At 52.5% G+C, this 18,542-nt stretch overlaps 43 non-coding genes across 43 annotated transcripts; 17 read left to right on the top strand and 26 right to left on the bottom strand.

Moving 5' to 3' along the window:
- The first annotated feature begins 129 nt into the window (after positions 1 to 129).
- Positions 130 to 201, top strand: Trnam-cau. Its single transcript has one exon. It is a non-coding gene; the product is annotated as a tRNA-Met (tRNA).
- Positions 202 to 446: 245 nt separating this feature from the next.
- On the bottom strand, positions 447 to 518 carry Trnad-guc. The gene has a single exon. It is a non-coding gene; the product is annotated as a tRNA-Asp (tRNA).
- Positions 519 to 625: 107 nt separating this feature from the next.
- On the bottom strand, positions 626 to 697 carry Trnad-guc. Its single transcript has one exon. It is a non-coding gene; the product is annotated as a tRNA-Asp (tRNA).
- A 107-nt stretch (positions 698 to 804) lies between these two features.
- Positions 805 to 896, bottom strand: Trnai-uau. The gene is given in 2 exon segments: positions 805 to 840; positions 859 to 896. It is a non-coding gene; the product is annotated as a tRNA-Ile (tRNA).
- Positions 897 to 1,274: 378 nt separating this feature from the next.
- Positions 1,275 to 1,347, top strand: Trnar-acg. Its single transcript has one exon. It is a non-coding gene; the product is annotated as a tRNA-Arg (tRNA).
- A 287-nt stretch (positions 1,348 to 1,634) lies between these two features.
- Trnam-cau lies at positions 1,635 to 1,706 on the top strand. Its single transcript has one exon. It is a non-coding gene; the product is annotated as a tRNA-Met (tRNA).
- Positions 1,707 to 1,951: 245 nt separating this feature from the next.
- Trnad-guc lies at positions 1,952 to 2,023 on the bottom strand. The gene has a single exon. It is a non-coding gene; the product is annotated as a tRNA-Asp (tRNA).
- A 107-nt stretch (positions 2,024 to 2,130) lies between these two features.
- Positions 2,131 to 2,202, bottom strand: Trnad-guc. Its single transcript has one exon. It is a non-coding gene; the product is annotated as a tRNA-Asp (tRNA).
- Positions 2,203 to 2,309: 107 nt separating this feature from the next.
- Trnai-uau lies at positions 2,310 to 2,401 on the bottom strand. Its single transcript is given in 2 exon segments — positions 2,310 to 2,345; positions 2,364 to 2,401. It is a non-coding gene; the product is annotated as a tRNA-Ile (tRNA).
- A 378-nt stretch (positions 2,402 to 2,779) lies between these two features.
- Positions 2,780 to 2,852, top strand: Trnar-acg. The gene has a single exon. It is a non-coding gene; the product is annotated as a tRNA-Arg (tRNA).
- A 287-nt stretch (positions 2,853 to 3,139) lies between these two features.
- Trnam-cau lies at positions 3,140 to 3,211 on the top strand. Its single transcript has one exon. It is a non-coding gene; the product is annotated as a tRNA-Met (tRNA).
- Positions 3,212 to 3,456: 245 nt separating this feature from the next.
- Positions 3,457 to 3,528, bottom strand: Trnad-guc. The gene has a single exon. It is a non-coding gene; the product is annotated as a tRNA-Asp (tRNA).
- Positions 3,529 to 3,635: 107 nt separating this feature from the next.
- On the bottom strand, positions 3,636 to 3,707 carry Trnad-guc. Its single transcript has one exon. It is a non-coding gene; the product is annotated as a tRNA-Asp (tRNA).
- A 5,815-nt stretch (positions 3,708 to 9,522) lies between these two features.
- Trnar-acg lies at positions 9,523 to 9,595 on the top strand. Its single transcript has one exon. It is a non-coding gene; the product is annotated as a tRNA-Arg (tRNA).
- A 287-nt stretch (positions 9,596 to 9,882) lies between these two features.
- On the top strand, positions 9,883 to 9,954 carry Trnam-cau. The gene has a single exon. It is a non-coding gene; the product is annotated as a tRNA-Met (tRNA).
- A 245-nt stretch (positions 9,955 to 10,199) lies between these two features.
- On the bottom strand, positions 10,200 to 10,271 carry Trnad-guc. The gene has a single exon. It is a non-coding gene; the product is annotated as a tRNA-Asp (tRNA).
- A 107-nt stretch (positions 10,272 to 10,378) lies between these two features.
- Trnad-guc lies at positions 10,379 to 10,450 on the bottom strand. The gene has a single exon. It is a non-coding gene; the product is annotated as a tRNA-Asp (tRNA).
- Positions 10,451 to 10,557: 107 nt separating this feature from the next.
- Positions 10,558 to 10,649, bottom strand: Trnai-uau. The gene is given in 2 exon segments: positions 10,558 to 10,593; positions 10,612 to 10,649. It is a non-coding gene; the product is annotated as a tRNA-Ile (tRNA).
- A 378-nt stretch (positions 10,650 to 11,027) lies between these two features.
- Positions 11,028 to 11,100, top strand: Trnar-acg. The gene has a single exon. It is a non-coding gene; the product is annotated as a tRNA-Arg (tRNA).
- A 287-nt stretch (positions 11,101 to 11,387) lies between these two features.
- Positions 11,388 to 11,459, top strand: Trnam-cau. Its single transcript has one exon. It is a non-coding gene; the product is annotated as a tRNA-Met (tRNA).
- Positions 11,460 to 11,704: 245 nt separating this feature from the next.
- Trnad-guc lies at positions 11,705 to 11,776 on the bottom strand. Its single transcript has one exon. It is a non-coding gene; the product is annotated as a tRNA-Asp (tRNA).
- A 107-nt stretch (positions 11,777 to 11,883) lies between these two features.
- On the bottom strand, positions 11,884 to 11,955 carry Trnad-guc. Its single transcript has one exon. It is a non-coding gene; the product is annotated as a tRNA-Asp (tRNA).
- Positions 11,956 to 12,062: 107 nt separating this feature from the next.
- Trnai-uau lies at positions 12,063 to 12,154 on the bottom strand. The gene is given in 2 exon segments: positions 12,063 to 12,098; positions 12,117 to 12,154. It is a non-coding gene; the product is annotated as a tRNA-Ile (tRNA).
- Positions 12,155 to 12,532: 378 nt separating this feature from the next.
- Trnar-acg lies at positions 12,533 to 12,605 on the top strand. Its single transcript has one exon. It is a non-coding gene; the product is annotated as a tRNA-Arg (tRNA).
- A 287-nt stretch (positions 12,606 to 12,892) lies between these two features.
- Trnam-cau lies at positions 12,893 to 12,964 on the top strand. The gene has a single exon. It is a non-coding gene; the product is annotated as a tRNA-Met (tRNA).
- Positions 12,965 to 13,209: 245 nt separating this feature from the next.
- Trnad-guc lies at positions 13,210 to 13,281 on the bottom strand. The gene has a single exon. It is a non-coding gene; the product is annotated as a tRNA-Asp (tRNA).
- A 107-nt stretch (positions 13,282 to 13,388) lies between these two features.
- Positions 13,389 to 13,460, bottom strand: Trnad-guc. Its single transcript has one exon. It is a non-coding gene; the product is annotated as a tRNA-Asp (tRNA).
- Positions 13,461 to 13,567: 107 nt separating this feature from the next.
- Trnai-uau lies at positions 13,568 to 13,659 on the bottom strand. Its single transcript is given in 2 exon segments — positions 13,568 to 13,603; positions 13,622 to 13,659. It is a non-coding gene; the product is annotated as a tRNA-Ile (tRNA).
- Positions 13,660 to 14,037: 378 nt separating this feature from the next.
- Positions 14,038 to 14,110, top strand: Trnar-acg. The gene has a single exon. It is a non-coding gene; the product is annotated as a tRNA-Arg (tRNA).
- Positions 14,111 to 14,397: 287 nt separating this feature from the next.
- Trnam-cau lies at positions 14,398 to 14,469 on the top strand. The gene has a single exon. It is a non-coding gene; the product is annotated as a tRNA-Met (tRNA).
- A 245-nt stretch (positions 14,470 to 14,714) lies between these two features.
- Trnad-guc lies at positions 14,715 to 14,786 on the bottom strand. The gene has a single exon. It is a non-coding gene; the product is annotated as a tRNA-Asp (tRNA).
- A 107-nt stretch (positions 14,787 to 14,893) lies between these two features.
- Positions 14,894 to 14,965, bottom strand: Trnad-guc. The gene has a single exon. It is a non-coding gene; the product is annotated as a tRNA-Asp (tRNA).
- A 107-nt stretch (positions 14,966 to 15,072) lies between these two features.
- On the bottom strand, positions 15,073 to 15,164 carry Trnai-uau. The gene is given in 2 exon segments: positions 15,073 to 15,108; positions 15,127 to 15,164. It is a non-coding gene; the product is annotated as a tRNA-Ile (tRNA).
- Positions 15,165 to 15,542: 378 nt separating this feature from the next.
- Positions 15,543 to 15,615, top strand: Trnar-acg. The gene has a single exon. It is a non-coding gene; the product is annotated as a tRNA-Arg (tRNA).
- A 287-nt stretch (positions 15,616 to 15,902) lies between these two features.
- Trnam-cau lies at positions 15,903 to 15,974 on the top strand. The gene has a single exon. It is a non-coding gene; the product is annotated as a tRNA-Met (tRNA).
- A 245-nt stretch (positions 15,975 to 16,219) lies between these two features.
- Trnad-guc lies at positions 16,220 to 16,291 on the bottom strand. The gene has a single exon. It is a non-coding gene; the product is annotated as a tRNA-Asp (tRNA).
- A 107-nt stretch (positions 16,292 to 16,398) lies between these two features.
- Trnad-guc lies at positions 16,399 to 16,470 on the bottom strand. Its single transcript has one exon. It is a non-coding gene; the product is annotated as a tRNA-Asp (tRNA).
- A 107-nt stretch (positions 16,471 to 16,577) lies between these two features.
- Positions 16,578 to 16,669, bottom strand: Trnai-uau. The gene is given in 2 exon segments: positions 16,578 to 16,613; positions 16,632 to 16,669. It is a non-coding gene; the product is annotated as a tRNA-Ile (tRNA).
- A 378-nt stretch (positions 16,670 to 17,047) lies between these two features.
- On the top strand, positions 17,048 to 17,120 carry Trnar-acg. The gene has a single exon. It is a non-coding gene; the product is annotated as a tRNA-Arg (tRNA).
- Positions 17,121 to 17,407: 287 nt separating this feature from the next.
- Trnam-cau lies at positions 17,408 to 17,479 on the top strand. The gene has a single exon. It is a non-coding gene; the product is annotated as a tRNA-Met (tRNA).
- A 245-nt stretch (positions 17,480 to 17,724) lies between these two features.
- On the bottom strand, positions 17,725 to 17,796 carry Trnad-guc. Its single transcript has one exon. It is a non-coding gene; the product is annotated as a tRNA-Asp (tRNA).
- Positions 17,797 to 17,903: 107 nt separating this feature from the next.
- On the bottom strand, positions 17,904 to 17,975 carry Trnad-guc. The gene has a single exon. It is a non-coding gene; the product is annotated as a tRNA-Asp (tRNA).
- Positions 17,976 to 18,082: 107 nt separating this feature from the next.
- Trnai-uau lies at positions 18,083 to 18,174 on the bottom strand. Its single transcript is given in 2 exon segments — positions 18,083 to 18,118; positions 18,137 to 18,174. It is a non-coding gene; the product is annotated as a tRNA-Ile (tRNA).
- Between the last annotated feature and the right edge of the window lie 368 nt (positions 18,175 to 18,542).

The raw sequence follows: 18,542 nt of genomic DNA, 5'->3' as shown, positions 1-18,542 counted from the left end.
AGTCGAGACAAGTCAAGCTGAGAGCTGTAGGAGATGATACGCAATTAAATACAGGCGTGTGAAAGCGACGCAGACAACACTTTCCAAGTGTCCCACGTCACGTGGCGAAGAGCCGGCGCAACCCCAGGCAGCAGAGTGGCGCAGTGGAAGCGTGCTGGGCCCATAACCCAGAGGTCCGTGGATCGAAACCACGCTCTGCTAAAATTATTTCTTTTGCGGACTGTGCCGAGCTCGATTATTACGCCCACAGCGTCGGCTGGGGTGCTTTGATACAGCGTTAACAGCATACCCCGCAATTCTGAAATGTGAAGAATGCGAGAACCACTTCCTAAGTTGTAGCATTTTTTAAGATTTTGCGCCAACTACACTCCACGATCGCAAAGTTAATGCTCTTACGACCCACATACGCGCAACACTCGAACAGGGTTGTGAGATAAAAATCGCATCTCCCCGGCGGGGAATCGAACCCCGGTCTCCCGCGTGACAGGCGGGGATACTAACCACTATACTACCGAGGATGCGCTGTAGACAGGTGCCTGTGTGCGAGAGATATGGTGCTAGTAGCCGCAAACGACCTACACTAAGTTCGGCGAGTGATAGAGCAGCAATTACAAATCGGATGTGCCTCCCCGGCGGGGAATCGAACCCCGGTCTCCCGCGTGACAGGCGGGGATACTAACCACTATACTACCGAGGAAGACGCAGCTAGCGTCTCGAATGCACAATTATGTTACTCAAATAGCTGATACATCTCAAACCTAGCCTCCTGTTGCTGTCAGAGACAGCTGCTAAGAAATAAAAGTATGCCCCAGGTGAGGCTCGAACTCACAACCCCGGCATTGCTCACGGCTACTGCCTTATAAGTACCGTGCGCTAACCAATTGCGCCACTGGGGCTACAACAGAGTGCTTTCAGTTAGCGGTATTCACTTTGCTGCAAACCAGTGGTGGCCACAGAAACATACGATCGCCACCTGATGCCATACTGCGACTTTGGCACCTGACTACCAATGCTTCGTGCTATTCTTGTTTCATATGCTACGCTTACATGCACATCAACCGGCTCTCGTCGTCGAGAAAACGTGGGAAAACGCGCGCCTTGCCTTCTGCTACCTGTCGAACAGCGAGAGCAGATGCGTGGCAAGCTCTAAGCTCTGCAGGCGCACTGCGGCCACGCAGCTGCACGAAAGGTACCTTCCTTGGGAGCTTGCTCAGCCATGGAGAACACGTTTCTTAGCGAATTGCACTTGTCTCGTAGAAAGAAATGCTGCCACTGGCCCTGTGGCGCAACGGATAACGCGTCTGACTACGGATCAGAAGATTCCAGGTTCGAATCCTGGCAGGGTCGGCGTTTTGTTAGTTGCCGACGCGTAGCTGGGCAGTGGATTTCGTATGTCGCCGCACCGTGGAGTGCTTTGTTGCTCCTGTGCATCTCGCAGCTGCATGTCGAGTCGATCGTGGTAAATATCGCTGCCTGCAAGCGTCAGCGTAGCGTCAGTCGAGCAAAGTCGAGACAAGTCAAGCTGAGAGCTGTAGGAGATGATACGCAATTAAATACAGGCGTGTGAAAGCGACGCAGACAACACTTTCCAAGTGTCCCACGTCACGTGGCGAAGAGCCGGCGCAACCCCAGGCAGCAGAGTGGCGCAGTGGAAGCGTGCTGGGCCCATAACCCAGAGGTCCGTGGATCGAAACCACGCTCTGCTAAAATTATTTCTTTTGCGGACTGTGCCGAGCTCGATTATTACGCCCACAGCGTCGGCTGGGGTGCTTTGATACAGCGTTAACAGCATACCCCGCAATTCTGAAATGTGAAGAATGCGAGAACCACTTCCTAAGTTGTAGCATTTTTTAAGATTTTGCGCCAACTACACTCCACGATCGCAAAGTTAATGCTCTTACGACCCACATACGCGCAACACTCGAACAGGGTTGTGAGATAAAAATCGCATCTCCCCGGCGGGGAATCGAACCCCGGTCTCCCGCGTGACAGGCGGGGATACTAACCACTATACTACCGAGGATGCGCTGTAGACAGGTGCCTGTGTGCGAGAGATATGGTGCTAGTAGCCGCAAACGACCTACACTAAGTTCGGCGAGTGATAGAGCAGCAATTACAAATCGGATGTGCCTCCCCGGCGGGGAATCGAACCCCGGTCTCCCGCGTGACAGGCGGGGATACTAACCACTATACTACCGAGGAAGACGCAGCTAGCGTCTCGAATGCACAATTATGTTACTCAAATAGCTGATACATCTCAAACCTAGCCTCCTGTTGCTGTCAGAGACAGCTGCTAAGAAATAAAAGTATGCCCCAGGTGAGGCTCGAACTCACAACCCCGGCATTGCTCACGGCTACTGCCTTATAAGTACCGTGCGCTAACCAATTGCGCCACTGGGGCTACAACAGAGTGCTTTCAGTTAGCGGTATTCACTTTGCTGCAAACCAGTGGTGGCCACAGAAACATACGATCGCCACCTGATGCCATACTGCGACTTTGGCACCTGACTACCAATGCTTCGTGCTATTCTTGTTTCATATGCTACGCTTACATGCACATCAACCGGCTCTCGTCGTCGAGAAAACGTGGGAAAACGCGCGCCTTGCCTTCTGCTACCTGTCGAACAGCGAGAGCAGATGCGTGGCAAGCTCTAAGCTCTGCAGGCGCACTGCGGCCACGCAGCTGCACGAAAGGTACCTTCCTTGGGAGCTTGCTCAGCCATGGAGAACACGTTTCTTAGCGAATTGCACTTGTCTCGTAGAAAGAAATGCTGCCACTGGCCCTGTGGCGCAACGGATAACGCGTCTGACTACGGATCAGAAGATTCCAGGTTCGAATCCTGGCAGGGTCGGCGTTTTGTTAGTTGCCGACGCGTAGCTGGGCAGTGGATTTCGTATGTCGCCGCACCGTGGAGTGCTTTGTTGCTCCTGTGCATCTCGCAGCTGCATGTCGAGTCGATCGTGGTAAATATCGCTGCCTGCAAGCGTCAGCGTAGCGACAGTCGAGCAAAGTCGAGACAAGTCAAGCTGAGAGCTGTAGGAGATGATACGCAATTAAATACAGGCGTGTGAAAGCGACGCAGACAACACTTTCCAAGTGTCCCACGTCACGTGGCGAAGAGCCGGCGCAACCCCAGGCAGCAGAGTGGCGCAGTGGAAGCGTGCTGGGCCCATAACCCAGAGGTCCGTGGATCGAAACCACGCTCTGCTAAAATTATTTCTTTTGCGGACTGTGCCGAGCTCGATTATTACGCCCACAGCGTCGGCTGGGGTGCTTTGATACAGCGTTAACAGCATACCCCGCAATTCTGAAATGTGAAGAATGCGAGAACCACTTCCTAAGTTGTAGCATTTTTTAAGATTTTGCGCCAACTACACTCCACGATCGCAAAGTTAATGCTCTTACGACCCACATACGCGCAACACTCGAACAGGGTTGTGAGATAAAAATCGCATCTCCCCGGCGGGGAATCGAACCCCGGTCTCCCGCGTGACAGGCGGGGATACTAACCACTATACTACCGAGGATGCGCTGTAGACAGGTGCCTGTGTGCGAGAGATATGGTGCTAGTAGCCGCAAACGACCTACACTAAGTTCGGCGAGTGATAGAGCAGCAATTACAAATCGGATGTGCCTCCCCGGCGGGGAATCGAACCCCGGTCTCCCGCGTGACAGGCGGGGATACTAACCACTATACTACCGAGGAAGACGCAGCTAGCGTCTCGAATGCACAATTATGTTACTCAAATAGCTGATACATCTCAAACCTAGCCTCCTGTTGCTGTCAGAGACAGCTGCTAAGAAATAAAAGTATGCCCCAGGTGAGGCTCGAACTCACAACCCCGGCATTGCTCACGGCTACTGCCTTATAAGTACCGTGCGCTAACCAATTGCGCCACTTTTTTTTTTTTTTTTTTTTTTTTTTTTTTTTTTTTTTTTTTTTTTTTTTTTTTTGTGGAAATGGTATAACATAAAGTAAATGAAAACAAAAGGGATGAGTGGCTTCGACTCATGAAGGCCATCTCCGAGAAGAAATCCTCTGTATGTGCCGCCTCCATCGGCATTGTGTTTGTTCGTGATTTTTCTCAAATTACCTTTGGCAACCGTACCTTAGTGGCCCTCTTATGTCGGAAAACTGTAAGGTCGGCTTCTCGGGTTGCAATGTGTTCACTCCGTTGCGAGTTCGTCCTGTTTCATCGTGTGGTCTCTTCTCTTTACTGTCCTGTCTTGTCTACTCTTAGCTTTACACCCGCCAATTCTGTGGGGGATCCATGATCGCTTTGATGAGAAAATTTGCGTATTCCTGTTTATAATGTGGAAGTTTGCGAAGTCCATCGTGCTGTGTTTTTAAATATGTCGAAAAGTCTCCAATACTACGTTCTGAGTTTGTAATAATATAGTAGATTGCGTGTCCTTTCAGCCAGGTTACGGCATTTCGTTTCGTGGTAGGGTAGAGGTCATCGTCCGGTAGAAGTAGACTCTTAAGGGTGATGGCTTGTGGGGACGTGCGTTGTAGAAATGCCAAGAGGTTTCTAACCGCTTTCCAGATGTCATGCGCCGTACCGCATACGAATGTGTGTTCATCAGTATCTTGCACGTTACAGGTTGCACAAAGGGAAGTATCAGCCAAATGTATCAAATGTAAGCGGGAAGTCGTGGGAAGTTTCCTATTGACCACGTAATACCACAATGCTCTCACTCCCGTTGGCAAATGTGGATGATGAACACTTCTCCATACACGTGGCCAGACTGCCTCGGGGTACTTAACTTCAATACTGTTTCGAGCGTGCGTCGTGAGCAAATATTTGTACACTGCTCGCACTGTGACTATCTGTTCCTCAGGCATTCCCAGGCGGATGTAGCTATAGTCAAGCAAAAATTGCTTGATATGATGAAGGTCGTCTGGTATGTGATGAACATCCACAGGCGCGTCAAGATTAGCCGGCTTTATTTCGTTCAATAGAAAATTGGTGATACTATTGGGCGAATTCTTCCATCTGCTAAATGTAGAACTGACGTACAGGGCCCGTGTCTTCGTATAGACGTCGATGAGGTTGAGACCACCTGACGCCGTCGGTAGAGTCAACGTAGAATACTTGACTTTGAAAATGTGGCCGCGGCTGACAAAGTGGCCGAAGGCAGCTAACAATCTGCTTGCCATCGGGAGGGGCAGCGGAAGTACGCGTGCCACATAGTTAACTTTAGAGACGAGATGAATGTTCACCAAGGCCACGCGTTGTATTTCGTCCAGCGACCTGAGGGTATGTTGACGTATGCTCGCGCGCACCGTATTTAGCAAATCTTTGTAATTGATTGCAATCGTGCGTCGGATGTCACGAGTAAATTTCACTCCCAAGCACTTCATGACCGTGATCACCTTGATCTGTCCAGGAATAGGGGCCTTCAATCCGCGACCGATGTTCAGGACACCGGACTTCATTACATTCAACTGAGCCCCCGCCGCCTTCCTATATTGCTCTACTATGTCCATCGCCGTCCGTATCTCAGACGTGGTTCGCACAAGAAAGGCCACATCATCCGCGTAGGCGCGGCATACGAACTTGTGACCATACATCAGGACACCCTGGAGGTGTGAGGTCAGCGCTGTTAATAGCGGCTCGATGGCGATAGCAAACAGCGCCATCGACATAGGGCAGCCCTGTCTGACCGAACTTTCAATAGTTATCGGCCCCACTGATCGCCCGTTGAGCAAAATCGTGGACTGGGAGTGGCGCAGCAGTCGTGCGATGATGGTGAGGAAACGGTGGGGGAAGTTCATCGTCTGCATGGTTTGCAATAAATACTCATGGTTCACACGGTCGAATGCTTTGTCAAAGTCGAGAGCAACCAATGCGCACGGAATGCGACAGGCGGCAGCTACCGCTATGACGTCGCGATAGTCACACAAGGTGTCGTGAATGTTGCGGCCTATACCGACACTCGTTTGTGGCGGGGCTGTAACCGTGTTCATCACCGGTTTGAGTCTCCTAGCTATAATCCTTGCAAAGATCTTATAATCACAGTTTAGAAGTGTGAGCGGGCGGTAGTGTTTTGCGGATTGCGCCAATGGTGACTTAGGAACCGGTATGATCAAGCCCTCACTGAATTGTCGCGGGATGTCTTTGTCGGGGTCCATTAATTCCTGGCATATGCACGTCAGTTTCGGTAACAACAGTCGTTTAAATGTGCGATAGAACTCCACCGGTAGGCCGTCTGGACCAGGTGACTTGTTCTCAGGGCCCGTCAGCAGTGCATCTTCTACTTCCTCTTCTGTAGGTTCAGCCAACAATTGAAGTGCTTCCGTCTGATTCACCTTGCGGGTTATACCCGACAGTAAAGCCTCCATCGCCTCGTGATCCACAGGGCCAGCGGCGTATAGCGTCGCATAATAGTGCTTCATCTCAGCTGATATCTCACGCTGCTGCAACAACAAACATCCGTCCTCCGTCCGTAGTTCAGTGACCAGTTTCCTGCGGCGACCTGTGCGCTCCTTAAGTACGTGATAGATGGAAGGTTGCTCGCCGGCGACACCGTCACGAAGTCGCGCCCTGACTTTGCACCCGATGAGCTTTTGACGCGTCAAAGCCGTAATCGTGGCTTTTATCCGTTGTATTTCCTGGTGATTGTCTATAATCGACGCGTCCGGGCGGTATAAGTCTCTAAGGACCTGGAAATAGAACTCGACCGTCCTGGTGTACCACTCCTTCCTGTCACGGGAGTATCTCATAAAGGCCTTCCTGATCGTCGGTTTTGCACAGTTTAGCCACCATTCCAACGCCGAGGCATATTGAGAAAACCTTCTCTCACAAGCCGCCCAAGACGCAGCGAAGAGTTCATGGCATGCCTGTTCGTCCAAATGCGATACATTCAACTTCCAGTATCCTCTTCCACGGTACGTCCCTTGGCGTTGGAGGTTGAGTGTACAAATGTACGCCGCGTGGTCAGAGAAGACGGTCGGCCATATCTCCGTCTGCAAAAGTCTTCGACTTAAATCCAGCGTGACGTAAATACGATCGAGTCGGCTGGCGGAGTGAGTCGTGATATGCGTGAATCCTGGCCTATCGCCATTGACGTGTTCCCAGGTATCAATAAAATGAAAGTCCCGTATTATAGCCGCTAGATCCGGACAAGTGTTAAAATGTGGCGTCTGGTCTTTCGGAGATAGGACGCAGTTGTAGTCGCCACCGAATATAATGTGGTCGTAATGGCCTACAAGCAATGGTGCAATAGCATCGTTAAAAAACGCCGCCCGTTGCGGTCTATTACCAGTCCCTGAAGGGGCATAGACGTTGACAATACGAGTATCGTAAATGGTGAGTGCCATACCTCTCGCCGTTGGGAGGTACTCTACGTCAGTCGCTAGTATCCCTTCCTTTGTGAGGATGGCTGTTCCAAGTTCTTGCACAGTCCCGGGATGAGTGAAGGCTATATATCCACTAATCGTGGCGAGGTCTATGTTCTTCACCTCTTGTAGTAAGACCACGTCGAGTTCGGCCGCATATAACATATCACGGAAGGTCTGTAGCTTTAGATTGCTGCGGATACTGTTGATGTTGACAGTCCCTATCCTGTAAGCTTGTGCAGAAGTCATTCGCGGATGGAAGGAAGGAAGGCCTTTTCTGTGACTACACACACTATAGATTACTGGTCGCTGGGGCGGGGGGGAACCCCATCCGTATCAACCCCGACCCCGCTCATGACCGCTGTCCCCACACCAACCATAGGATCGTCATTCAAGTCCCCTCCTGGCGGAACGTTTTCCACATCATCGGCCCAGTTGCCGGTCGCCCGGAGGCCAACTTCCGTCGTGTCGCCGTCAAGTGTCTGCATGGGTATGTCATGCGGGGTCACCTCCCGTGTCGCGTGCACTACCATCCGTTCGGTGGGAGGGGTAGGTGGCTCGGCCGTCGCAAGAACGTCCGCCGGAATGAGGACCTGGTGGATGCCATCGTCTTGTGCTACCGGTGTTCCTCCAAGTGTGCGGGCAACCCGCTGAGCCTTTTCTCGCACCTCCTTCGCCGTCTGGTCCGCGTTCGGGGGCGCAATCCGTTGTTTTTTGCGTCTGCGGGGTGAGTGCCGTGGTCGGCTCATCTCACTATCGGAAGAGACGGTCTGGTCCGGTTCCTGCGGGCCCTCCGGATCCTGGAGCACGACGTTTTCAGCCGCAGCAACTGCGGCATGGCCCTCGTCATCGGGAGTTACCTGTTGCTCGGACTGGGCAGCGGATAAGTTTGTCGCCGTTATCTGGTTCGTGACTATGGGCGCATCGTTGGTCTCAGGTGGTGACGGGCGAGGAGCCGCCTCCTCTACTAGTAAGTGGTCCGGTTCCGGTCCTCTGACTGCCGCAACGTAACTTACCGGCAACGACTGCATAGTCGCAGGTCTTTCGGATTCTCCCACTGGTAACTGCGCTATCCTCCGCTGCATGCAGTCCGAGCGAACATGGCCTTCCTTACCACAACCTGAGCACGTTCGGGGTTGCCCGTCATACATGACAATGGCTCTACATCCACTGACGTATATATATGAAGGGACGTGACGCCGAAGATCAATTTTGATCTGTCGCACCCCATTGAGAACAGGGAAGGTATTGAAAGTTGTCCACTTCTCCGCTGTATTACTTAAGACCGTGCCATATGTAGTAAGAACTTGATTGATCTGCCCTGCAGGCACCTCAAACGGAAGTTCAAAGATCCTAATGGTCCTGACGCCAAGTCCCGCCATTTCAACCGTCACGTCCCCCACGTTACCGTCACAATGGGTGAACTTAAATCGACCTCCCGAAGAGGCTATTACTCGTGCACAGCAGTCTGTGTTCGACATCTTCACATAGACTGTTCGGCTAACTATCGACAAATGGATCCCGATAACGTCGCCAAATTGTAACTTCACTACATCGCGCAAAAAGGCCTCTATTTCGTATGGCTTAGGTCGTGCATAATGGTCGTCGAAACTAAATTTCAGTGTGTTTGTACGGAAATGAGACTCCATCGTTACCACGTGTACATGACTAACTTCCTCGAGAAACGGCTAGTCCCACCGTGTTGACTCACCACTCGCCGCGGAGCCGGCCGGAACAGCGAGGACGTAAACAGCGCACGTCCGCTCACCTCGCCAGCCGCGAGTAGACTGCCACTGGGGCTACAACAGAGTGCTTTCAGTTAGCGGTATTCACTTTGCTGCAAACCAGTGGTGGCCACAGAAACATACGATCGCCACCTGATGCCATACTGCGACTTTGGCACCTGACTACCAATGCTTCGTGCTATTCTTGTTTCATATGCTACGCTTACATGCACATCAACCGGCTCTCGTCGTCGAGAAAACGTGGGAAAACGCGCGCCTTGCCTTCTGCTACCTGTCGAACAGCGAGAGCAGATGCGTGGCAAGCTCTAAGCTCTGCAGGCGCACTGCGGCCACGCAGCTGCACGAAAGGTACCTTCCTTGGGAGCTTGCTCAGCCATGGAGAAACACGTTTCTTAGCGAATTGCACTTGTCTCGTAGAAAGAAATGCTGCCACTGGCCCTGTGGCGCAACGGATAACGCGTCTGACTACGGATCAGAAGATTCCAGGTTCGAATCCTGGCAGGGTCGGCGTTTTGTTAGTTGCCGACGCGTAGCTGGGCAGTGGATTTCGTATGTCGCCGCACCGTGGAGTGCTTTGTTGCTCCTGTGCATCTCGCAGCTGCATGTCGAGTCGATCGTGGTAAATATCGCTGCCTGCAAGCGTCAGCGTAGCGACAGTCGAGCAAAGTCGAGACAAGTCAAGCTGAGAGCTGTAGGAGATGATACGCAATTAAATACAGGCGTGTGAAAGCGACGCAGACAACACTTTCCAAGTGTCCCACGTCACGTGGCGAAGAGCCGGCGCAACCCCAGGCAGCAGAGTGGCGCAGTGGAAGCGTGCTGGGCCCATAACCCAGAGGTCCGTGGATCGAAACCACGCTCTGCTAAAATTATTTCTTTTGCGGACTGTGCCGAGCTCGATTATTACGCCCACAGCGTCGGCTGGGGTGCTTTGATACAGCGTTAACAGCATACCCCGCAATTCTGAAATGTGAAGAATGCGAGAACCACTTCCTAAGTTGTAGCATTTTTTAAGATTTTGCGCCAACTACACTCCACGATCGCAAAGTTAATGCTCTTACGACCCACATACGCGCAACACTCGAACAGGGTTGTGAGATAAAAATCGCATCTCCCCGGCGGGGAATCGAACCCCGGTCTCCCGCGTGACAGGCGGGGATACTAACCACTATACTACCGAGGATGCGCTGTAGACAGGTGCCTGTGTGCGAGAGATATGGTGCTAGTAGCCGCAAACGACCTACACTAAGTTCGGCGAGTGATAGAGCAGCAATTACAAATCGGATGTGCCTCCCCGGCGGGGAATCGAACCCCGGTCTCCCGCGTGACAGGCGGGGATACTAACCACTATACTACCGAGGAAGACGCAGCTAGCGTCTCGAATGCACAATTATGTTACTCAAATAGCTGATACATCTCAAACCTAGCCTCCTGTTGCTGTCAGAGACAGCTGCTAAGAAATAAAAGTATGCCCCAGGTGAGGCTCGAACTCACAACCCCGGCATTGCTCACGGCTACTGCCTTATAAGTACCGTGCGCTAACCAATTGCGCCACTGGGGCTACAACAGAGTGCTTTCAGTTAGCGGTATTCACTTTGCTGCAAACCAGTGGTGGCCACAGAAACATACGATCGCCACCTGATGCCATACTGCGACTTTGGCACCTGACTACCAATGTTTCGTGCTATTCTTGTTTCATATGCTACGCTTACATGCACATCAACCGGCTCTCGTCGTCGAGAAAACGTGGGAAAACGCGCGCCTTGCCTTCTGCTACCTGTCGAACAGCGAGAGCAGATGCGTGGCAAGCTCTAAGCTCTGCAGGCGCACTGCGGCCACGCAGCTGCACGAAAGGTACCTTCCTTGGGAGCTTGCTCAGCCATGGAGAACACGTTTCTTAGCGAATTGCACTTGTCTCGTAGAAAGAAATGCTGCCACTGGCCCTGTGGCGCAACGGATAACGCGTCTGACTACGGATCAGAAGATTCCAGGTTCGAATCCTGGCAGGGTCGGCGTTTTGTTAGTTGCCGACGCGTAGCTGGGCAGTGGATTTCGTATGTCGCCGCACCGTGGAGTGCTTTGTTGCTCCTGTGCATCTCGCAGCTGCATGTCGAGTCGATCGTGGTAAATATCGCTGCCTGCAAGCGTCAGCGTAGCGACAGTCGAGCAAAGTCGAGACAAGTCAAGCTGAGAGCTGTAGGAGATGATACGCAATTAAATACAGGCGTGTGAAAGCGACGCAGACAACACTTTCCAAGTGTCCCACGTCACGTGGCGAAGAGCCGGCGCAACCCCAGGCAGCAGAGTGGCGCAGTGGAAGCGTGCTGGGCCCATAACCCAGAGGTCCGTGGATCGAAACCACGCTCTGCTAAAATTATTTCTTTTGCGGACTGTGCCGAGCTCGATTATTACGCCCACAGCGTCGGCTGGGGTGCTTTGATACAGCGTTAACAGCATACCCCGCAATTCTGAAATGTGAAGAATGCGAGAACCACTTCCTAAGTTGTAGCATTTTTTAAGATTTTGCGCCAACTACACTCCACGATCGCAAAGTTAATGCTCTTACGACCCACATACGCGCAACACTCGAACAGGGTTGTGAGATAAAAATCGCATCTCCCCGGCGGGGAATCGAACCCCGGTCTCCCGCGTGACAGGCGGGGATACTAACCACTATACTACCGAGGATGCGCTGTAGACAGGTGCCTGTGTGCGAGAGATATGGTGCTAGTAGCCGCAAACGACCTACACTAAGTTCGGCGAGTGATAGAGCAGCAATTACAAATCGGATGTGCCTCCCCGGCGGGGAATCGAACCCCGGTCTCCCGCGTGACAGGCGGGGATACTAACCACTATACTACCGAGGAAGACGCAGCTAGCGTCTCGAATGCACAATTATGTTACTCAAATAGCTGATACATCTCAAACCTAGCCTCCTGTTGCTGTCAGAGACAGCTGCTAAGAAATAAAAGTATGCCCCAGGTGAGGCTCGAACTCACAACCCCGGCATTGCTCACGGCTACTGCCTTATAAGTACCGTGCGCTAACCAATTGCGCCACTGGGGCTACAACAGAGTGCTTTCAGTTAGCGGTATTCACTTTGCTGCAAACCAGTGGTGGCCACAGAAACATACGATCGCCACCTGATGCCATACTGCGACTTTGGCACCTGACTACCAATGCTTCGTGCTATTCTTGTTTCATATGCTACGCTTACATGCACATCAACCGGCTCTCGTCGTCGAGAAAACGTGGGAAAACGCGCGCCTTGCCTTCTGCTACCTGTCGAACAGCGAGAGCAGATGCGTGGCAAGCTCTAAGCTCTGCAGGCGCACTGCGGCCACGCAGCTGCACGAAAGGTACCTTCCTTGGGAGCTTGCTCAGCCATGGAGAACACGTTTCTTAGCGAATTGCACTTGTCTCGTAGAAAGAAATGCTGCCACTGGCCCTGTGGCGCAACGGATAACGCGTCTGACTACGGATCAGAAGATTCCAGGTTCGAATCCTGGCAGGGTCGGCGTTTTGTTAGTTGCCGACGCGTAGCTGGGCAGTGGATTTCGTATGTCGCCGCACCGTGGAGTGCTTTGTTGCTCCTGTGCATCTCGCAGCTGCATGTCGAGTCGATCGTGGTAAATATCGCTGCCTGCAAGCGTCAGCGTAGCGTCAGTCGAGCAAAGTCGAGACAAGTCAAGCTGAGAGCTGTAGGAGATGATACGCAATTAAATACAGGCGTGTGAAAGCGACGCAGACAACACTTTCCAAGTGTCCCACGTCACGTGGCGAAAAGCCGGCGCAACCCCAGGCAGCAGAGTGGCGCAGTGGAAGCGTGCTGGGCCCATAACCCAGAGGTCCGTGGATCGAAACCACGCTCTGCTAAAATTATTTCTTTTGCGGACTGTGCCGAGCTCGATTATTACGCCCACAGCGTCGGCTGGGGTGCTTTGATACAGCGTTAACAGCATACCCCGCAATTCTGAAATGTGAAGAATGCGAGAACCACTTCCTAAGTTGTAGCATTTTTTAAGATTTTGCGCCAACTACACTCCACGATCGCAAAGTTAATGCTCTTACGACCCACATACGCGCAACACTCGAACAGGGTTGTGAGATAAAAATCGCATCTCCCCGGCGGGGAATCGAACCCCGGTCTCCCGCGTGACAGGCGGGGATACTAACCACTATACTACCGAGGATGCGCTGTAGACAGGTGCCTGTGTGCGAGAGATATGGTGCTAGTAGCCGCAAACGACCTACACTAAGTTCGGCGAGTGATAGAGCAGCAATTACAAATCGGATGTGCCTCCCCGGCGGGGAATCGAACCCCGGTCTCCCGCGTGACAGGCGGGGATACTAACCACTATACTACCGAGGAAGACGCAGCTAGCGTCTCGAATGCACAATTATGTTACTCAAATAGCTGATACATCTCAAACCTAGCCTCCTGTTGCTGTCAGAGACAGCTGCTAAGAAATAAAAGTATGCCCCAGGTGAGGCTCGAACTCACAACCCCGGCATTGCTCACGGCTACTGCCTTATAAGTACCGTGCGCTAACCAATTGCGCCACTGGGGCTACAACAGAGTGCTTTCAGTTAGCGGTATTCACTTTGCTGCAAACCAGTGGTGGCCACAGAAACATACGATCGCCACCTGATGCCATACTGCGACTTTGGCACCTGACTACCAATGCTTCGTGCTATTCTTGTTTCATATGCTACGCTTACATGCACATCAACCGGCTCTCGTCGTCGAGAAAACGTGGGAAAACGCGCGCCTTGCCTTCTGCTACCTGTCGAACAGCGAGAGCAGATGCGTGGCAAGCTCTAAGCTCTGCAGGCGCACTGCGGCCACGCAGCTGCACGAAAGGTACCTTCCTTGGGAGCTTGCTCAGCCATGGAGAACACGTTTCTTAGCGAATTGCACTTGTCTCGTAGAAAGAAATGCTGCCACTGGCCCTGTGGCGCAACGGATAACGCGTCTGACTACGGATCAGAAGATTCCAGGTTCGAATCCTGGCAGGGTCGGCGTTTTGTTAGTTGCCGACGCGTAGCTGGGCAGTGGATTTCGTATGTCGCCGCACCGTGGAGTGCTTTGTTGCTCCTGTGCATCTCGCAGCTGCATGTCGAGTCGATCGTGGTAAATATCGCTGCCTGCAAGCGTCAGCGTAGCGTCAGTCGAGCAAAGTCGAGACAAGTCAAGCTGAGAGCTGTAGGAGATGATACGCAATTAAATACAGGCGTGTGAAAGCGACGCAGACAACACTTTCCAAGTGTCCCACGTCACGTGGCGAAGAGCCGGCGCAACCCCAGGCAGCAGAGTGGCGCAGTGGAAGCGTGCTGGGCCCATAACCCAGAGGTCCGTGGATCGAAACCACGCTCTGCTAAAATTATTTCTTTTGCGGACTGTGCCGAGCTCGATTATTACGCCCACAGCGTCGGCTGGGGTGCTTTGATACAGCGTTAACAGCATACCCCGCAATTCTGAAATGTGAAGAATGCGAGAACCACTTCCTAAGTTGTAGCATTTTTTAAGATTTTGCGCCAACTACACTCCACGATCGCAAAGTTAATGCTCTTACGACCCACATACGCGCAACACTCGAACAGGGTTGTGAGATAAAAATCGCATCTCCCCGGCGGGGAATCGAACCCCGGTCTCCCGCGTGACAGGCGGGGATACTAACCACTATACTACCGAGGATGCGCTGTAGACAGGTGCCTGTGTGCGAGAGATATGGTGCTAGTAGCCGCAAACGACCTACACTAAGTTCGGCGAGTGATAGAGCAGCAATTACAAATCGGATGTGCCTCCCCGGCGGGGAATCGAACCCCGGTCTCCCGCGTGACAGGCGGGGATACTAACCACTATACTACCGAGGAAGACGCAGCTAGCGTCTCGAATGCACAATTATGTTAATCAAATAGCTGATACATCTCAAACCTAGCCTCCTGTTGCTGTCAGAGACAGCTGCTAAGAAATAAAAGTATGCCCCAGGTGAGGCTCGAACTCACAACCCCGGCATTGCTCACGGCTACTGCCTTATAAGTACCGTGCGCTAACCAATTGCGCCACTGGGGCTACAACAGAGTGCTTTCAGTTAGCGGTATTCACTTTGCTGCAAACCAGTGGTGGCCACAGAAACATACGATCGCCACCTGATGCCATACTGCGACTTTGGCACCTGACTACCAATGCTTCGTGCTATTCTTGTTTCATATGCTACGCTTACATGCACATCAACCGGCTCTCGTCGTCGAGAAAACGTGGGAAAACGCGCGCCTTGCCTTCTGCTACCTGTCGAACAGCGAGAGCAGATGCGTGGCAAGCTCTAAGCTCTGCAGGCGCACTGCGGCCACGCAGCTGCACGAAAGGTACCTTCCTTGGGAGCTTGCTCAGCCATGGAGAACACGTTTCTTAGCGAACTGCACTTGTCTCGTAGAAAGAAATGCTGCCACTGGCCCTGTGGCGCAACGGATAACGCGTCTGACTACGGATCAGAAGATTCCAGGTTCGAATCCTGGCAGGGTCGGCGTTTTGTTAGTTGCCGACGCGTAGCTGGGCAGTGGATTTCGTATGTCGCCGCACCGTGGAGTGCTTTGTTGCTCCTGTGCATCTCGCAGCTGCATGTCGAGTCGATCGTGGTAAATATCGCTGCCTGCAAGCGTCAGCGTAGCGTCAGTCGAGCAAAGTCGAGACAAGTCAAGCTGAGAGCTGTAGGAGATGATACGCAATTAAATACAGGCGTGTGAAAGCGACGCAGACAACACTTTCCAAGTGTCCCACGTCACGTGGCGAAGAGCCGGCGCAACCCCAGGCAGCAGAGTGGCGCAGTGGAAGCGTGCTGGGCCCATAACCCAGAGGTCCGTGGATCGAAACCACGCTCTGCTAAAATTATTTCTTTTGCGGACTGTGCCGAGCTCGATTATTACGCCCACAGCGTCGGCTGGGGTGCTTTGATACAGCGTTAACAGCATACCCCGCAATTCTGAAATGTGAAGAATGCGAGAACCACTTCCTAAGTTGTAGCATTTTTTAAGATTTTGCGCCAACTACACTCCACGATCGCAAAGTTAATGCTCTTACGACCCACATACGCGCAACACTCGAACAGGGTTGTGAGATAAAAATCGCATCTCCCCGGCGGGGAATCGAACCCCGGTCTCCCGCGTGACAGGCGGGGATACTAACCACTATACTACCGAGGATGCGCTGTAGACAGGTGCCTGTGTGCGAGAGATATGGTGCTAGTCGCCGCAAACGACCTACACTAAGTTCGGCGAGTGATAGAGCAGCAATTACAAATCGGATGTGCCTCCCCGGCGGGGAATCGAACCCCGGTCTCCCGCGTGACAGGCGGGGATACTAACCACTATACTACCGAGGAAGACGCAGCTAGCGTCTCGAATGCACAATTATGTTACTCAAATAGCTGATACATCTCAAACCTAGCCTCCTGTTGCTGTCAGAGACAGCTGCTAAGAAATAAAAGTATGCCCCAGGTGAGGCTCGAACTCACAACCCCGGCATTGCTCACGGCTACTGCCTTATAAGTACCGTGCGCTAACCAATTGCGCCACTGGGGCTACAACAGAGTGCTTTCAGTTAGCGGTATTCACTTTGCTGCAAACCAGTGGTGGCCACAGAAACATACGATCGCCACCTGATGCCATACTGCGACTTTGGCACCTGACTACCAATGCTTCGTGCTATTCTTGTTTCATATGCTACGCTTACATGCACATCAACCGGCTCTCGTCGTCGAGAAAACGTGGGAAAACGCGCGCCTTGCCTTCTGCTACCTGTCGAACAGCGAGAGCAGATGCGTGGCAAGCTCTAAGCTCTGCAGGCGCACTGCGGCCACGCAGCTGCACGAAAGGTACCTTCCTTGGGAGCTTGCTCAGCCATGGAGAACACGTTTCTTAGCGAACTGCACTTGTCTCGTAGAAAGAAATGCTGCCACTGGCCCTGTGGCGCAACGGATAACGCGTCTGACTACGGATCAGAAGATTCCAGGTTCGAATCCTGGCAGGGTCGGCGTTTTGTTAGTTGCCGACGCGTAGCTGGGCAGTGGATTTCGTATGTCGCCGCACCGTGGAGTGCTTTGTTGCTCCTGTGCATCTCGCAGCTGCATGTCGAGTCGATCGTGGTAAATATCGCTGCCTGCAAGCGTCAGCGTAGCGTCAGTCGAGCAAAGTCGAGACAAGTCAAGCTGAGAGCTGTAGGAGATGATACGCAATTAAATACAGGCGTGTGAAAGCGACGCAGACAACACTTTCCAAGTGTCCCACGTCACGTGGCGAAGAGCCGGCGCAACCCCAGGCAGCAGAGTGGCGCAGTGGAAGCGTGCTGGGCCCATAACCCAGAGGTCCGTGGATCGAAACCACGCTCTGCTAAAATTATTTCTTTTGCGGACTGTGCCGAGCTCGATTATTACGCCCACAGCGTCGGCTGGGGTGCTTTGATACAGCGTTAACAGCATACCCCGCAATTCTGAAATGTGAAGAATGCGAGAACCACTTCCTAAGTTGTAGCATTTTTTAAGATTTTGCGCCAACTACACTCCACGATCGCAAAGTTAATGCTCTTACGACCCACATACGCGCAACACTCGAACAGGGTTGTGAGATAAAAATCGCATCTCCCCGGCGGGGAATCGAACCCCGGTCTCCCGCGTGACAGGCGGGGATACTAACCACTATACTACCGAGGATGCGCTGTAGACAGGTGCCTGTGTGCGAGAGATATGGTGCTAGTCGCCGCAAACGACCTACACTAAGTTCGGCGAGTGATAGAGCAGCAATTACAAATCGGATGTGCCTCCCCGGCGGGGAATCGAACCCCGGTCTCCCGCGTGACAGGCGGGGATACTAACCACTATACTACCGAGGAAGACGCAGCTAGCGTCTCGAATGCACAATTATGTTACTCAAATAGCTGATACATCTCAAACCTAGCCTCCTGTTGCTGTCAGAGACAGCTGCTAAGAAATAAAAGTATGCCCCAGGTGAGGCTCGAACTCACAACCCCGGCATTGCTCACGGCTACTGCCTTATAAGTACCGTGCGCTAACCAATTGCGCCACTGGGGCTACAACAGAGTGCTTTCAGTTAGCGGTATTCACTTTGCTGCAAACCAGTGGTGGCCACAGAAACATACGATCGCCACCTGATGCCATACTGCGACTTTGGCACCTGACTACCAATGCTTCGTGCTATTCTTGTTTCATATGCTACGCTTACATGCACATCAACCGGCTCTCGTCGTCGAGAAAACGTGGGAAAACGCGCGCCTTGCCTTCTGCTACCTGTCGAACAGCGAGAGCAGATGCGTGGCAAGCTCTAAGCTCTGCAGGCGCACTGCGGCCACGCAGCTGCACGAAAGGTACCTTCCTTGGGAGCTTGCTCAGCCATGGAGAACACGTTTCTTAGCGAACTGCACTTGTCTCGTAGAAAGAAA

The sequence above is a fragment of the Schistocerca americana genome, chromosome 8 (assembly GCF_021461395.2).
Source record: "Schistocerca americana isolate TAMUIC-IGC-003095 chromosome 8, iqSchAmer2.1, whole genome shotgun sequence".
NCBI classification, from domain to species: domain Eukaryota; kingdom Metazoa; phylum Arthropoda; class Insecta; order Orthoptera; family Acrididae; genus Schistocerca; species Schistocerca americana.
Note: the sequence above shows the minus strand (reverse complement) of the source record. Positions and strands in the feature narration are given on the sequence as shown.